This window comes from Mixophyes fleayi, unplaced genomic scaffold, assembly GCF_038048845.1.
Source record: "Mixophyes fleayi isolate aMixFle1 unplaced genomic scaffold, aMixFle1.hap1 Scaffold_3783, whole genome shotgun sequence".
Taxonomy (NCBI): Eukaryota; Metazoa; Chordata; class Amphibia; order Anura; family Limnodynastidae; genus Mixophyes; species Mixophyes fleayi.
The window spans coordinates 1-9380 of NW_027447768.1; the positions used below are offsets into that span (position 1 = coordinate 1).

The 9380-nt window shown below is 40.7% G+C and overlaps 1 long non-coding RNA gene across 1 annotated transcript; it reads right to left on the reverse strand.

Annotated features, from left to right (window-relative positions):
• Window positions 1–4836: 4836 nt before the first annotated feature.
• LOC142133404 (uncharacterized) lies at window positions 4837–8862 on the reverse strand. Its single transcript, XR_012686773.1, has 3 exons — window positions 8724–8862; window positions 5557–5757; window positions 4837–4878 (listed from the first exon to the last, which is right to left on the reverse strand). It is a non-coding gene; the product is annotated as an uncharacterized LOC142133404 (long non-coding RNA).
• Window positions 8863–9380: the final 518 nt, after the last annotated feature.

Genomic DNA, 9380 nt, shown 5'->3' on the forward strand with positions numbered 1-9380 from the left:
TTCTAGATTAAGTAAACACTTATTAGAGAGGAGTATTTAAAATGCAAAATAATTTTTATGTTGAATATGAATTGGATTGTAGTGCAAGACATACTTTGCGGCTCTGGCTTAGCAGCAAATTATTTTAAAATGTTGGCAACTATGTGTAACCTTAGGTTCATATTCCAGCATGCATGCACTTTGTTGTTTGTAAGAGCAGCAGAGCAGAGTAAGTTGAAGCAAAGAAGATTTTGCTTAACTCTCTTGGATTCATATATCATTGATTATTAAGCCAAGCAGAAATGAAACAGTGGCAAATGCAAAAACAAAAAGCAATATCTGTGCTAAAACATTTGTTCATTGTGTTATGATTAATCCGCATGGATATAAAATAATTGATCTAAATCACTGGTTTTATAAAACAAACATTTGTCTATAGTTTTGTTACTCTTGTCATACTCCAGTTATGAAGATTTTGCTGCAGGTCTTGAACCCTACATGCATGTTCAGTACAGCGATTGCATGGGCTAGTCCAACCCGCGGGCCGCATGCGGCCCAACACGATTATAAATGTGGCCCAGCAGAGTTTTGGTTGTGGCAAGGGGGCAGCGCTGTTAATGGGAAAAAAAAGATCCTGCGGAAAAAAAAAAGAAAAGAAAATACCTTGCGGTCACGCAGTCACGTCAGCTTGCGCTCCGGCTCCCTCCCTGGTCTCCTCCTCCGTGCGGCGCTCGCAGTGCATGTCGGGCGTGACATCATCACGTCCGACATCCATTGCGGAGCATAGCACAGAGGAGTCATCCACTCAAGAAGAATTATCAGCAGCAGAGAATCAGAGAAAAGAAGAGAAGAGGATCGGAGAACAAGCCGATTATAAGGTAAGTTTTTTTTTATTTCAAGGGACGCTGACCAGTGCATAAAAATCACCTGGTCCTGGAGCATCACAGACCTTATCTCCCTGCTACAGACTTCTACTTGTAATACTAATGGGGCATTATATATTATTCTCTTTGGATTTGCATTTTATTGATATTGCATGGAAACAATACAAAAAGTGATTATAGTATAATAACTAGAGACGATTTGAACAGGAAGATTGAAAGGTAAGTAGAGGGGGATTTGAAAAAAAAGTGATATAGATATATATATATATATATATATATATATATATATATATATATATATATATATATATATATATATATGTTTTTCTATGTTTTTTTGGATGATCAGCCATCGTTAGTGTTAGTGTATTTTATGTGCGGCCCATACCATCTCGTCGTCTTCCAATGTGGCCCGGGGGAGCTAAAAGGTTGGACACCCCTGGTCTAGACAGTGGTGATATAGTCAGGAACAGTGTTTACAAGATTAGGGGAATGCTGGCAAATGAGTTAGCCACTGAGAAAGGGGAGGGGTGCAGATCAGCGTGCCATTCACATTACAGCAGGTACAATCGTCTCTGAACTCTGCATTCTTGGCCAATTATAATAAACTACATAGAAACATAAACAGTATGTCATGATATCTGTCAGTAATGTGAATGGCACCCTGATATATATGTATATATATATATATATATATATATATATATATATATATATATATATAAAACGACAGGTATAATAAATAGTGGCGCTCAAACACAAAATAAGTGAGTTAATAATAATAATGTCCAATATAGGTAAACACTTTCTTCATAAGAGGAGGCAGCCTCCCTCCCAGGTTTCGGATGGTACTCCGATCAAAAGATCATCAATATATGCAGAGGTAGGAGGAATAGTGGCGCCAAATTGAGCATTGTTCGCTGGTATAAATCACCCAGACTGTCAATAAATACTGTATGCGTAACGGAAATGCAGACTTAAATGTTTATCGTGTCAAGCTGGTAAGATCAATATCACCCAGCTTCCAAAAACTCCAACCATATACCGAAATAGAGACAGAGAAAAGCAAAAGATAGAGTGTCAAAAGCACCCGTGATATGTAGTAAAAAGTAATAGGTGGCAGCGTACAAAAAAGATATAAATAAACAGCTTATCTGTATCAGGAATTCCTGAACGTGGCCTCCAAACAGCCTAGTAAGTCAGGAACAGACGTATAGATAGCTTGTGCGGATACAATATAAATAAATGATGATGATGATGATGGACCACCAATCACAGCACAGTCACAGCTCACAACCTCCACTCAGCCGATGTATTTAGAGAGGAAAAGCCATATAGTGTAGTACTTATATACAAATAATTTATTCAGCATATATCATAAAAAATGCACACTCACAATGTGTAAAAAGTTTAAAAGCTTATCTGAAATCCTGGGATATAAGGAATACTGCTTAACAGTGTAGATCTCTGGACATTTCATGAGATAAACACCAATGGGCTCCACACAGAAGTTTTCGAAGGGATAACTCTCAAGGACCAGGTAGGCAGTAGAGCCTTAGAAGTACCAGGAGTCGGTGATAGTAAACAGCCTCAACGCGTTTTGTCACATAGACTTTATCAGAAGGATTATTTTGAAATAGCAGAAAGTGCTGTCTTATATAGCGATGGCGATCGCCATCTTGCGCATGCGCAGTACCACGCGTCTTCGCGCATGCGCATAAGCGACTTCCGGTTTGGCGCTAGCACTGTATGTGCAAGAAATCCATATAAAACCTGATAGAGTCAGGTATTTGGCCATGGGGGAGATGGGAGGTAGTAAATAAATGGAATAAAGGTAGTGGGATTTGGCAATAATCATCATATTTCAAAAGTGGAAGAGGGCAAGTACTTATAATTATAATAGATGGCGGTGGCCATCTTTAAACAGGGCAGGGAGTGTTTCAAAGCAAAGTCCTTCTGACATGTAGCCCAAGGTGTAAAAATAGAGATGAGGGCTAGAGGTTTGTTATGCCCACTAAGGATATAATTGGGGCATCCACAGAATGGACCCGGTACTGAGAGATATCCTACCTGAAAGAACTGAAATTATCTTTAGGAAAAATAGAAACCTTAAAGATGTTCTAGCTCCCAGCACGTTAAAAGATAATAAAGAAATCATTAGAACGACCCTTCCTGCCCCAAGCGGGTTTAACAAATGCAACCACTGCAATGTCTGTCAGTTTGCACATAAAGATCGTAAGATTTTCTATAACTATGACAACAGTACTAAATTTAACATCAAACATTTCACAAATTGTCTTACAACCTCCGTGATCTACCTACTGGAATGCACGTGTGGACTGAAATATATAGGTAAAACTAAACGTCCACTCAAACTAACATTGTGAGTGTGCATTTTTTATGATATATGCTGAATAAATTATTTGTATATAAGTACTACACTATATGGCTTTTCCTCTCTAAATACATCGGCTGAGTGAAGTTTGTGAGCTGTGACTGTGCTGTGATCGATGGTCCAGATATATTGTATCCGCACAAGCTATCTATACGTCTGTTCCTGACTTACTAGGCCGATTGGAGGCCACGTTCAGGCATTCCTGATACAGATAAGCCGTTTATTTATATATTTTTGGTATGCTGCCACCTATTACTTTTTACTACATATCACGGGTGCTTTTGACACTCTGGGCCTGAGTCATTACGGGACACAAAATGAGCGCAGCGTACGTACCTGCACTAATGTACGTACTTTGTGGCTGCGAACGGCCGAAGTCATTAAGCTGCGTATTCTCACATACGCAGCTTCATGACTTGCGGCGCAAGTCTTCCTATTCTACCCGTTCACGTCCGTACACGCTGGCACATACTTGCATAACATGCAGAAGCGAATGCTACGCTGTTTAGGTCATAGTAACATCATTGGTGTATCTCTCAATTGTTGAATCATGGTGCTGGTTGCAAATAACCGTAAAAATATATATTCTCCTTGTTATGCTACTTTGTTTACCCTGTCAAGATGTTTTACTTTTGATGATTAAAATTTCGTAATATTGAAATATTTCCAGTGTTTTATCGTATATCATATATCAGTATATCATGTATATTTGATGTGTTTTTATAATGTCATATGTATTATATAATATAAGTCTTTGGTGTCAGCTGGAAGGAAAAGAATATGAACGGAAATGAAGTAGTTATTCTAAGAACCTATGTTTTCAATCCAGAGATTTTCAACAAAGACTTGCACAGACTTCTTCGACTTGTCCATTGCATCCAGGAGACTCAAAAGGATCAGGATACGCCTAAATACTTTCTTATCCAATTGTTATATGATAGGTGTAAATTATAGTACAACCTTCTTTTGTTGAAACACAAAGTACATCTCTGGTCTGTTTAAGATCAGAGTTTTCAGCATAGAAAAAGAGTGGAAGCTTATTATTTTGTAAAGAAACAATGATCCAATTTTATTCGTTAAGTGTCTTTTGCTGAAGGAATTTTTTTATGACTTTATTAACCTATATAACACCAATGAGGTTATGCCGCTAGCCCTGTTTTCCCTGTGTATCAGGTTGTGTCTTGGTTCTGTTTTCAGTATATGTTTTAGAAAGAGGTTATGTCGTACCAAACTGTTATTTCTTTGGGCCTTATCACATTATATCCCGGATGTGAGGTGTGACCCTATTGGTTGGCCTCTTCTCCATTGGCTTTTAAACAACAGCTTTACTTAAGTGTATAATGCTAATACGTAAATTAGTTCAATGGAATCACACATATACCAGTTTTTCTTGTAACAAAAATATTTTAATTTATATACTAAAACTATTAACAAATGTTAAGTAAGAAACAGGAAAAAAAATAATCAATAAAAGGTATTTAACATTTTTTTTAGATATTTATAGTTTTTTTTTACATTTTTTTGCTTTTTCTTTATGCTTTTTATATTTTTTTTCTTGTTTTTTTAATTCACCCAGATGCCTCTGGCTGTGCCTTGGAGGACCCATCGACTCCTCATCAGCTGCAAAAAATGAAAGACAACAATTTAGTAAATGCACTCTTAATACATTTCAATGTGGTGAAATGCTAGCTGTCGGTTCTTGTACCTTTGCATTTTGTAAGCTCGGTATAGTGCATAAATGAATGTTACCCAAACACTGGCCCCATTCATTAAATTATGATAAATGTAGGAGTACATAACATATACTGAAAACAGAACCAAGACACAACATGATACAAAGACAGGTGACAGGGTAAACCAAATCAGATCATCTCTGACAGATAGTGAAAGGGATGGTAGAAATCAGCAAGAAGAAGGCCTAAGCTTAAGAAAACAGGGAAAACAGGCCTATCGAAAAAGGCCAAGAGGGTGAAGGTACTGTTTTAGGAGCACACAACAAAAGAGGGCCATGCGCATGAGAGCTTACAACCTAAAGGTTAACTTTCTGCAAAATTTAGCCAAGGAGAATCTCACCCTCTAGGGTGCATTTTTAAAGCCTGCCAGCTGAGTTGGCCTGCGCACAAGACAAGAATTGGTGGGAGGACATTTTTCCCATTGTGGGAACTTAGGATGCCTTGTACTGTGAATGGCCAGTGAAAACTCTTTGTCATGTTCTACCCAAAAAATCCAAACATCATATATTGAAAAAAAAAAAAAACACAACTAAAGTATACGAAAATTACCATGTAATGTACTTACTTTCCTCAACCAGCACTTGTGGTTGCTGAGAGGTGGATTCTGGTTGGCTCTGGAATAGCAGAGGTGATGCTGCCAGGTCAGCGGACTGCGGCGAATCCTCCACCACCGCTGACTGCACCTGTTGCTGTTGGCTACCACCTGGCGCCTCCGGTGTGACCACCTGTTGATGTTGGCGGTGGTGTTCGGAGCTGCGTTGGCGTCCTGTTGGAGACCATGATGTGTTATCTTATGTGTATTTTTGTAATGTGTTCACCATACACAGCGAATACATACATACATGCAGCGAATGGTAGCTTTGAATGCTAAAATGGTACTCATGTCAATAACATTAAATTTGTAAAGAAATGTACACTTAAATTTTTAACATATATATAATAGGACATAGTCAGAATAATCGCAAATAAGACTAACATTATTCATACGTTTAGTATGAGAATGGTCAGAAAATAGGCCTTTTCTGACCATATTTCCTGTGAAAAGAAAAAATTACATTGCCATATTATTTAGTGTTTGAGCACGACTTACTAGCAATAATTTCAGCCCTCAAATCTGCAAGAAGGTCGCGCTGCCGTCTCCGCAGATCACTCCATCAGCGTTGCAACTGCACGATGGAGCGGCGGGTACCAACCTGCATACGCAGACGCCTGCGCACGGCTCTGTATGCCTGCAGTTTCTCATCATTTCCCACGTACCTCCCTGCGGGCTCAAAACAACGGTCCATCGTTGCTGTCAGCACCCGCAGTTCGGTACGTGAGAATACTGCAGACCTCATTTTCTCTCAGAAATGACAGTTTAATATCCTGCTTACCGATTGGTTCTCAGTGCACGTTGGTGCGTCTGCACGTCCATCGCGGAACCTGCACTAAGATGGCTAACTGACCTGTCAATCACTGCATAAACGTGCCTAGCGTTCTGGCGCGTACGCACCACCATAAAATCGCATACAGCATGCGATAGTTCGCCCTGACAAGTTCTGCATGGCTTTTCAAAGTTGTTGCTGTCAGGAAACGGTTGATATTGGCAGATATTGAGGTAAGTAACATGGGCCTAGGTCTGCTACCTGACATAGATAGCGTCGTAGGAAATGAAATAATTGCACTTTCTTTTTTCCTTTTTTAGATTGCGCTCACTTACAAAAACAAGCATAAAAAACAGGAGAACCTTGCTCCATTTTGGGGTAAGTAACATGGGCCTAGGTCTGCTACCTGACATAGATAGCGTCGTAGGAAATGAAATAATTTCACTTTCTTTTCTACAGGAGAACCCGAACATGTCTGAACAAGACTCCAATGAGCCATCCGGCTCATCATCTGCTGCTGCTGCTAAAAAAACACGCCAGCCTAATTTCACAAAAAATGAATCGACATTTTGGTCGAATTGGCTGTTGATAGGCTCCACTCCACTCCGCGTCCACTCTCTGCACCATCAAAAGCAAGAATATGGGAAGAAATTACAAATGAGGTCAATGCCGTGGCTCCAATCAGACGCAAGGTTAATGAGGTCCAGAAAAGGTAAGTATTGAAGCGTACAAAAATTGGTTAAATGTGTCCAGATTTTGTGGATAATATTATCCTGCTAATGTGTCTATTTTGCACACAGGTGGCAAGACTTTAAACGCCGCCTAAAAGATAAAATTTCTGAACACAGAAGACATGCAAGAATGACAGGTATTGGAGACCAGGGCATTGGCCTCTTTGGATGCGGAGATGGTTCAAGGTGTGGGCCGTATTGACACCGGACGTAGTCCACCCGCCAGCGAGCCTATCACAGCTACAGGTATATACACACACATATATATAAATATATAAATTCACACAAATTACCTAAGGACGGCATTATTTATTTAATTTTTTCCCCTTGTAGGGCCCAATAAAGCGGAAGACATTTCAGAGGATGAGCTGGTGGAGGAGCCACGTGATTTGGAAGAGCATCAGATGAGTGAGGAGCCAGAAGTCAGTGAACGGGAATTACTGCACGCATGCTATCACAATATTAGAGACACAAATGCCACTATTCAGTCCAATACCACAGATATTGCCACAACCCTCACCCGTATGGAGCACACTTTACACAGTAGCCTCACCCGTATAGAGAACACTATGGACTTAAACCTTTCATCTATCAACACTACCCTTACCCGTCTCACTGACCTTATTGCAGTGTATATCACCAATCCCCAATCACGCATATCACAGGAATCTTCTCCTACTTCTTTCTCTCCATCTCTTAGTCCGATGTATCAATCATACTACACTTAACCCGATTATCATTCCACAAGTAGGCCTTATCGCGCGCACCCGTCTTCACAAATTGAACAACTCCACTCTCAAGGTTCTATTGGTTCTAGTCTAAGACCCCAAATGCATCGCCATCATTTTCAAACCAACCCATATGTTGACATTGAACCATATTCACATTCTAATCAGCAATACAACTATTATTTACCACCATCTGCCCCTTCTGCCCCATCTGCCATCTCTGCCCCTCTGCCATCTCTGCCCCATCTGCCCCCTCTACCATCTCTGCCCCCTCTACCATATCTGCCCCATCTACCATCTCTGCCCCCTCTGCCCCATCTGCCATATCTGGCCCATTTACCCCATATGCCATATCTGCCCCCTCTACCATCTCTGCCCCATCTACCATCCTCTGCCCCATCTGCGATATCTGCCCCCTCTACCCCATCTGCCATCTCTGCCCCATCTACCATCTTTGCCCCATCTGCCATATCTGGCCCATCTACTCCATCTGCCATCTCTGCCCCATCTACCATCTCTGCCCCATCTATCATCTCTGCCCCATCTGCCCCCTCTACTATCTCTGCCCCATCTGCCATATCTGCCCCATCTACCATCTCTGCCCCATCTGCCATCTCTGCCCCATCTGCCCCTCGTGCACCCCGTGCCCCACAATCATCGGCTGCTGCACAGTCACTCACTGCTGCTCCACTGGCCTCTGCTTCCTCCCCACTGTTGCCTTCTATATCACGGGTTACCAGAAGCCAGACTCATCCTCGATGCAATGCAACCATTATACCAGCAAAGAGGGCCTGTAAAAAAAAATAATTGTTTGTTTGATGTGTTTTTGTTGTGTAATTAAATTGTATAATTATAAATTTATTAGCTATGTATGTTGTATTTTTAAAAAAACATTACAAAAACACTTACAAGAGAAGTAGGTGTCCAGGACATATTGCTTGAAAGACACAGCATCAACTGATTCTGGAGGGCTGGGGTCAGCATCTAACACCTCCTGGACAGCAACCTCGGCCTCCTCCACCCAAGGAACCCCACTCCTAATGGTGATGTTATGGAACACCACGCACAGAGCTATGATATCACACACAGTGGATGGAGCATACATTAGAGCACCACCAGACCGATCTAGGCACCGGAATCTGGCCTTTAAAAGACCAAATGCCCGCTCCACAACCGATCTAGTGGCTGTATGTGCGGAGTTGTATGCCATCTCCTGCTCCGTACGTGGGTTTAATAGAGGAGTGAGGAGCCAAGGTCGAAAAGGGTATGCGTTATCTCCTACAAGGGGTGACAAGAATGAAAAAGTTTAAAAATATGAGCGAGTTTCATAATTGTAGACACAAATAACTATATCTATGCCAACAAGACAGGCAACATGGATGACAAATAATGGCAAAAGAAGCAATCAGACACATAACATATTCAATGTATTTGTAACCAAGGTTTAAGTTTTTGAACAACTTTTCATATGGGCAGCTATCCATGTCGGATTTTAAGGTAAACATCACAATTAAATGTACTTTTGAATGATATTGCAATGTGCCTTTGTAATATATCTACTTCGCT